This window comes from Bombina bombina, chromosome 10 (genome assembly GCF_027579735.1).
Source record: "Bombina bombina isolate aBomBom1 chromosome 10, aBomBom1.pri, whole genome shotgun sequence".
NCBI classification, from domain to species: domain Eukaryota; kingdom Metazoa; phylum Chordata; class Amphibia; order Anura; family Bombinatoridae; genus Bombina; species Bombina bombina.
The window spans coordinates 89,688,093-89,696,040 of NC_069508.1; the positions used below are offsets into that span (position 1 = coordinate 89,688,093).

At 39.0% G+C, this 7,948-nt stretch overlaps 1 long non-coding RNA gene across 1 annotated transcript; it reads left to right on the forward strand.

Annotated features, from left to right (window-relative positions):
* Window positions 1–115: 115 nt before the first annotated feature.
* Window positions 116–7,081, forward strand: LOC128641205 (uncharacterized). The gene is made up of 2 exons (XR_008399453.1): window positions 116–268; window positions 6,036–7,081. It is a non-coding gene; the product is annotated as an uncharacterized LOC128641205 (long non-coding RNA).
* The last annotated feature ends 867 nt before the right edge of the window (window positions 7,082–7,948 follow it).

Here is a 7,948-nt window from a genome sequence, read left to right on the forward strand (position 1 = left end):
AGATGTGAAGTTAACTATGTTTTTTATATATTTCCTGTGACCTCATGTATGACTTATACATCACTATAAATTCTTTGAGTGTTCTTCAAATAAAGGGGACTTTTGTGAAAACACTCAGTTGCATGTGTGTGTGATTTCAGTGGTCACCCCAGGGCCCTGAAGAAAACGTGTGCCGCACCCTTATCAGCCAGAGCAGAGCTAAGGAACAAAAGAAGTAACCCTACAAAACTGGCGTCAGAAGTGGAATGAAACAGGGAACTCTCGGAAGGTAAGCTGAACAAAGAGTCTTTTTATTCTGACCTTTTTTCTCTTACCACGAGACCCCTTAAGTTTCATTTTACATAGGAATAGTTGGGGAATATATATGTGAATCTTTGGTAGATTCTAAAAGAGGAATAGTAGATTTTTTTGGTAGAAATCAGGTTAAATATATATATGAATCTTTGGTAGATTCTAATCAAATCTTTGATAAAAAAATAAAAAATAAAAAGGGAATAAGATTTCTTTGGTAGAAATCAGGTTATATTAAGTCTGGCTGAAGGGTTAAACCACACATTTTCTTGCTGCTTGCTTTTGAAATATTGCTGTATGGCTAACATTGCTTTAAAGTTATAAGATAAATACTGCATTGTTTATATGAATTCTTATGCTGCTTGCTTTTAAATATGCTGTATGGCAAAATACTGTTTATTTGTATAAAGTGTTAAGGAAGTAAAATACTGCTTATTGTATATTGTATTAAGAAAGTAAACTGTTGCTAATATATATTGCTGTTTCTAAACGCTACATTTTTTTCTGGTGAAGGGTGACCTTTGACCTAGAGATAATTAATGCCAGAAACTACTGAAAGGATCAGCATAGTGATATTTTTTTTCTTTCTCTTGTTGTAAACTTAAGCATTAAGCACAATAACTGGTAACGGAGTACAACCATTCTAGTTAATGTGGTTTTTGCAAAAAGATTCAATAATTAATTGCTCTTAAAAAGGTAAAGGTATTGTTTTTATTTTTATTATTTTTTATTATTTTTTTTTTTTTTTGTATTGTATTATATTTTGTTGTAAATGTTTTTAAAGATAGGTTAGGAGTTGAGAATGGGCAAATCCCAGTCTAAATAATTTCCATCACCTAGACCAGGTGAAAAATGTAAAGATTATGTGGGAAGGGTGTCGCCCAATGGGTTTATGTATATTATTCCTTGGGTTCAGAATATGGCAGAATGGACAGAAGCTATGGGAAGCTCTGATCCATTCCCCAGAGAGGGGGATAATGATACATTTCATATGAATATGGTAAAAGGGTTGCGTCTAGGTGATGAAGAGGCATTTCCATGGTATAAAGGTGATCCAAGATGGTTATATGGATTATATGAAAAAGGGTGGGGAAAATTGGCTGACTGTTGCTCCATACTGGCGATATATTGATATAGATGGGAATAAAAAGAAGGGTAAAAGTGAGAAGCAAAGACAGAAAGCATATTCACCCCCCCTGCCCCATATAATGCCCCTCACCTACCTTTGCCATCATATAACAGACTATATCCTAGCCTCCCATCCCCTAGTGACATAGATCTAGAGACTATTGCTATTGCCTCTGCTCAGGTACCCCAGGAATGGACCTTGCCAGGACCTTCTGTAACTCCCCGATACCAGGTCACTAAACCCCCAATTATGCCCAAACCCCCGATTAAGGTTGAACCAGTAACACCTTCCTACCCCCCTACAATAACCCCACAATATAAAAGAGGGAATGAAGAAGTAGAGGAGGCAGCTGTACCAGAAGCTAGTATGCCATTTCTTACTGTGGGAGACCAATTAATTATTAAACCTTTGTCCCCGGGTGAATTAAGGGAAATTACTAAGGGAGCCCCAAACCCCCGTCAACATCCATCAGCTTGTATTATGTATTTAAAAAGAATGTTACAAGGACAAAACATGACACAGACAGATATAAGAATTATTATTGATGCACTTCTAGACTATGACCCTGAATCAGGTTGGGAGTGGGGTAATGTAAAGTGTATTAGTAAATTGAGTCGAGATCCAACAATTAACTATGCCCTAAACACACGTGAGGGACTTGATGAAATGTGGACAGAATTAAGTATAGAAATGCATAGAATATGGAAGGATAAACAAAGTATGTCAATTGCACTAGCGTGCAAACAGAATACAAAGGAAACAGTAGTAGAATTTGTTAAGCGTTTTTATAAATGCTGGAAGGAAGAGGCTGGAATGGAATCAGGAGATGCAATGGGCTCTCTGAAGGTCCAGACTTGCATTAGTAATATGCAACCTCAGCTTTCCTTGTTGGTGAAACAACTTGTCTCTGATTGGCCAGAGTTGACTCCAGCAGAATTCTTGAAAAGAATTCATGAAAAAGAAGGGGCAGGTTGTTTTGACATCAGGAAATTAGAAGGAAAAAACGCTGCTTTTTATCAAAAGCAGAGTTTACAACATTGTGATCCATTCCAGGCCAGGGAAAGGGATAATACAGGGAGTAATAGAATGTATGTGAGAGGTAGAGGGAGAGCTAGAGGAAGAGCTAGAGGGAATTATACTTCAAACAGAACACATTGTTTTAACTGTGGGGAACAGGGACATTGGAAAAATGAATGCCCAAAACCCCCTAATAATTCTGGCCCCCCTTACAATCCCTGACAGTATAACAGACAGCTTTACATAGCCCCTGCACCCATGGAGGCACCCAAACACAACATACAATGGCCATAGGGGTGCCTAGAAGGTAGCACTCCAATTTTTCCAGTGGTGTCAACAAGTTATCATGAGCAACCGTACTTAGTCTTAGAAGTAGAGGGAGAACCCCTACCATTTCTAGTAGACACAGGAGCTACATGCTCTGCCTTATGCTCAGATATGTATGATGGCATTACTGAAAAATCTGAACCTTCTCTAGGGATTAATGGAGTGCTGACTCAGACTCGCATCACACCGCCACTTGAATTTAGGGTACCCTGTACTGGACAACTACTTTTGCACCCATTTCGTATTATAACTGGGTGTCCCCTTAACCTTTTCGGTCGTGATCTTATGGGTCCCCTTGGTTTGAAAGTAGCTGTCACTAGACAGGGTGGGTTAGACGTGAGTCTAGGGTCCACTATTCTGTGTTTTTTTAATGACATATTGACAGATGTCCCATCCTCTGTATGGGCATCTTCAAAACTTGACGTTGATTTAGTTCAGTGTACCCCATATAAAGCCAGATTAAAACCTAATACTACTCCAGTGTTTATTAAACAATATCCATTGTCTAGAGAAAAGAAAGAAGGGATAAGACCCATGATAGAGGAATCCTCCGTCCAGTAGTTTCTCCCTATAATACCCCCATAAATCCGATCCCAAAGAAAGACAATGAATATAGGTTAGTACAAGACCTAAGGGCAATTAATGAAATATTAATCCCAATTGCCCCAATAGTCCCAGATGTTACAACCTTACTCACAGCCATTCCACATGATGCCTGTATATTTACAGTCATTGATTTAGCTAACGCATTTTTTTCAGTCCGATTGGACCCTGAGAAACAGCTACTGGCTTTTTATTATGATGGGCGTCAGCTTACCTGGACATGCCCCCCTCAAGGCTATGTGGTCTCACCTGCGGTCTACTCGCTGGTGCTCCAACGTACCTTGCGGTCATGGACTCCCAGCCAAGGTTCCGTCCTCCTTCAGTACGTCGATGACCTACTGTTGTGTAGTCCTAACCAGGAGGCTAATACAGTAGATACAATAAGTCTGTTAAAACACCTTGCTGCTGAAGGTCATAAAATAGCAAAACATAAGCTACAAGTAGGAGTGACAAAAGTGGATTACCTTGGTTTTGTGCTTTCCCAAGGCCACCGGTCCATTAGTCCCAAACGAATCCAAGCGATTCAACAGATCCCAAAGCTAGTTACTAGAAAGGACATGCTCACCTTTCTAGGTATGATTAATTATTGCAGACAATGGATTCCTGAGTGCTCCCATCATGATTCCATTCTAAGGCAAGCCACAAAAGGGGATAGCCCTGAACATATACAATGGACCACAGACATGACTAAATCCTACATAGCTCTGAAGACTAGCATTATTAGTGCCCTGCTTTAGGACTACCTGATTATTGTAAACCATTTCACTTGTATGCGAGGGACAATTGTAAAACCATGGCTGCTGTCTGTGCCCAAGAGCATGGTGGAGGCAATATGCGTCCCGTAGCTTTCTTTTCCAAAGTAGTTCCAATACCGGTACAAGGGATGCCGGCGTGTCTCCGAGCATTGGCGGCTTGCGCCATGGCTGTAGAGGTGGTTGAAACAATCACATTAGGCCATCCAATAGTACTACACACTAGTCACCAAGTTTTACATCTTGTAAAAAATGTCACTACCCAACACATGACTTCTCAAAGACTTTCTGGTTATGAATGTATATTACTGAATAATACAAATCTGACTATTAAATATAGTAGTGTATCCTCAGGGCCAACTCAAATACTTAGTGCCTTACTTACAGGATCACCAGACTTTCCAACAGATCATGATTGTATAGAGGTAATACACCACATTACCACACCAAGACCTGATAAACCTTTTGACCATGCTGATAATGTGTTTGTTGATGGTTCTTGTTCCCGACCTAGTGATGGTATTTATAAGACAGGCTATGCCGTTGTGCAACTACCAGACATTGTTCTAGATGCAGGCCCCATTCCTTATCCTTCTGCACAAGCTGCAGAATTAATAGCACTTACAAAAGCATGTAAATTGTTTGAAATTAAATCTGTTAACATTTACACTGACTCTCGCTATGCTTTTGGGGTTGTGCACGATTTTGGTATGATATGGAAACAACGTGGTTTTGTTTCAGCAGATGGCAAGACCATCTCTCATACAGACCTGATTAATGACCTTTTAGAGGCCATACAACTCCCAAAAGACATAGCGATCATACATTGCCGTGCACATACATACAAGTCTGACCCTATTTCCTTGGGTAATGCACTTGCAGATAAAATTGCTAAAGAGGCTGCTTATGTTTCTCATACACCCGGATCCACCATCCGTATGTATGCTGTTTTAGCCCCACCTTCATGTCCTACAGACCATATGCTTCTTGAACTCCAGGGACATGCCACTCCTAGTGACATATCTTTCTGGACTACTAATGGGTTAGCTTTAGATGAGAATGTTTTTTTTTCTAAAGAGGGGAAGGTGGGCATACCGGAAAGCAGTGCACCACTCTTTATAGCACAAGCCCATGGTGTTGGACACCTAGGTATAAAACCAACAACTAACTTGTTGAAGCAATCTTTCTACATTAGAGGTATAGGTGATCATTGCAAGGCATATATTAATAGATGTGTATATTGCTTACAGACCAATGCAACCATCCCCAATAAAGCCCAGCATGACCACTTACCCCCACCTACAGCCCCATTCACACATCTACAAATTGATTTTACACATATTCCAAAAACTGGCACTAAATAATTATATCTGCTTGTAATAGTTGACCAATTTTCTAAGTGGCCAGAAGCTTTTGTTACCCAGAGGGAAGATGCAAAAACAGTCGCTAAAATTTTAGCCACTGAAATAATTCCCAGATTTGGTTGTCCGCTTCAGATTAATTCTGATAACGGTCCAGCGTTCATTAGTAAAATCACACATGAGTTAGTAGAATGGTTACAGATTAATTGGAACTTTCACATTCCCTACCATCCTCAAAGCTCAGGGATTGTAGAAAGAATGAATCGCAATATCAAGGAAAAACTTTTAAAGGCAACAGCAGGTACATGGGTTAAATGGCAAAACTATTTACCTGCGATTTTAGCAGAAATCAGAATGACCCCAAATAGGACAACCAGGTTGTCTCCATTTGAGGTCCTAATGGGTAGACCATTCCCGACTCCATGGGTAAAAGGCCCACTTATCATTTAAAATGGTGATTTAGATTGTATTAAGGAACAATATGTAAAACAATTGATTGATAAATTGAATGGCATTTATGGTGATGTGTCTTCCCGTTTACCTCTTCCCTCACAGGAACCAACCCATCCTTTCAAGCCTGGAGATCTGGTCTGCATTCGCCAGCTGAATAAAGCAAAGAAAGGAGGTTTCCCATTCAGCAAGCCAGTCACTGTGATCGCTGTAACCAGGACTGCCGTACTGACTGACGACAAGGACATCTGGATACACGCTTCACGAGTGAAACTCTGTCCAAAGAGAGGAGAAGCGGGTGACAAGCTATCGGTCACCCCTCACAAAGGAGAAGTGGGTGATAAGGTATCGATCACTCCTCACAAAGACCAGGATGACGATCTCAATCATGGATCCAAGACATTCCTGCAAGATCTTCCTTTTCCTAATGGGGATATTGATCTTTGTGTATATCCCAATAGTATTAATAACGGCATGTTATTACTCACCTGAAGATGCTGGACACTTTACACATAATTTGTTTACTATTATTAACATTGTTTAACTGTTACATGTCTTGTACTTTACGAAAGAAAATATCAGGTATGATACAAGATGCAGAAAAAGTTCAACTGCAAAATTTAATTAGAGGTAGACCCAGATAGTTTATATTGTAGGAACATTACAGGTTATGTGATCAGGATGTGATCAAAGAGGGGAATGATGGGTATATATGTGTGTATGTATGTGTATGTATATGTATATATATATATATATATATATATATATATATATATATATATGTATGTGTATATATGTGTATATATATATATATTATATATATTATGTTATATGGGTAATTTGAATCTCACATATTAAGCATATTGAGGGTAACTTTAAATCTTGTATCAAATGTTTATAATGCAGCATTCCACAAGTTTCTTTTTGTATAAGTTGTAACATATGGTTCCAATATATGATCCTCTCTACAAATGGTTATATGGGCATATTCTGTTATGTGCTATAACAACATTCTTATTTCCTGTGGGCCCCTTATGCAGATGTGAAGTTAACTACGTTTTTTATATATTTCCTGTGACCTCATGTATGACATATACATCACTATAAATTCTTTGTGTGTTCTTCAAATAAAGGGGACTTTTGTGAAAACACTCAGTTGCATGTGTGTGTGATTTCAGTGGTCACCCCAGGGCCCTGAAGAAAACGTGTGCCGCACCCTTATCAGCCAGAGCAGAGCTAAGGAACAAAAGAAGTAACCCTACAGATATCTTTCAGGAATCCCCGAATATCCCTTGACATGTATATATATTTTTTTTAGAAGACATCCCAAAGTATTGATCTAGGCCCATCTTGGTATATTTCATGCCACCATTTCACCGCCAAATGCGATCAAATAAAAAAATATCGTTCACTTTTTCACAATTTTCTTTCACAAACTTTAGGTTTCTCACTGAAATTATTGGAAATGCTTCTCTGGGATCCCCTTTGTTTAGAAATAGCAGACATATATGGCTTTGGCGTTGCTTTTTGGTAATTAGAATGCCGCTAAATGCCACTGCGCATCAAACGTGTATTATGCCCAGCAGTGAAGGGGTTAATAAGGGAGCATGTAGGGAGCTTCTAGGGTTAATTTTAGCTTTAGTGTAGTGTAGTAGATATCCCCAAGTATTGATCTAGGCCAATCTTGGTAGATTTCATGCCACCATTTCAACGCCAAATGTGATCAAATTAAAAAAATTCAAATTTTTCACAATTTTATGTTTCACTGAAATTATTTACAATCAGCTTGTGCAATTATGGCACAAATGGTTGTAAATGCTTCTCTGGGATCCCATTTGTTCAGAAATAATAGACATATGGCTTTGGCATTGCTTTTTAGCAACTAGAAGGCCACTAAATGCCGCTGCACATCACATGTGTATTATGTCTAGCAGTGAAGGGGTTAATTAGGGAACTTGTAGCTAGCTTGTAGGGTTAATTTTAGCTTTAGTGTAGTGTAGTAGACAACCCAAAGTATT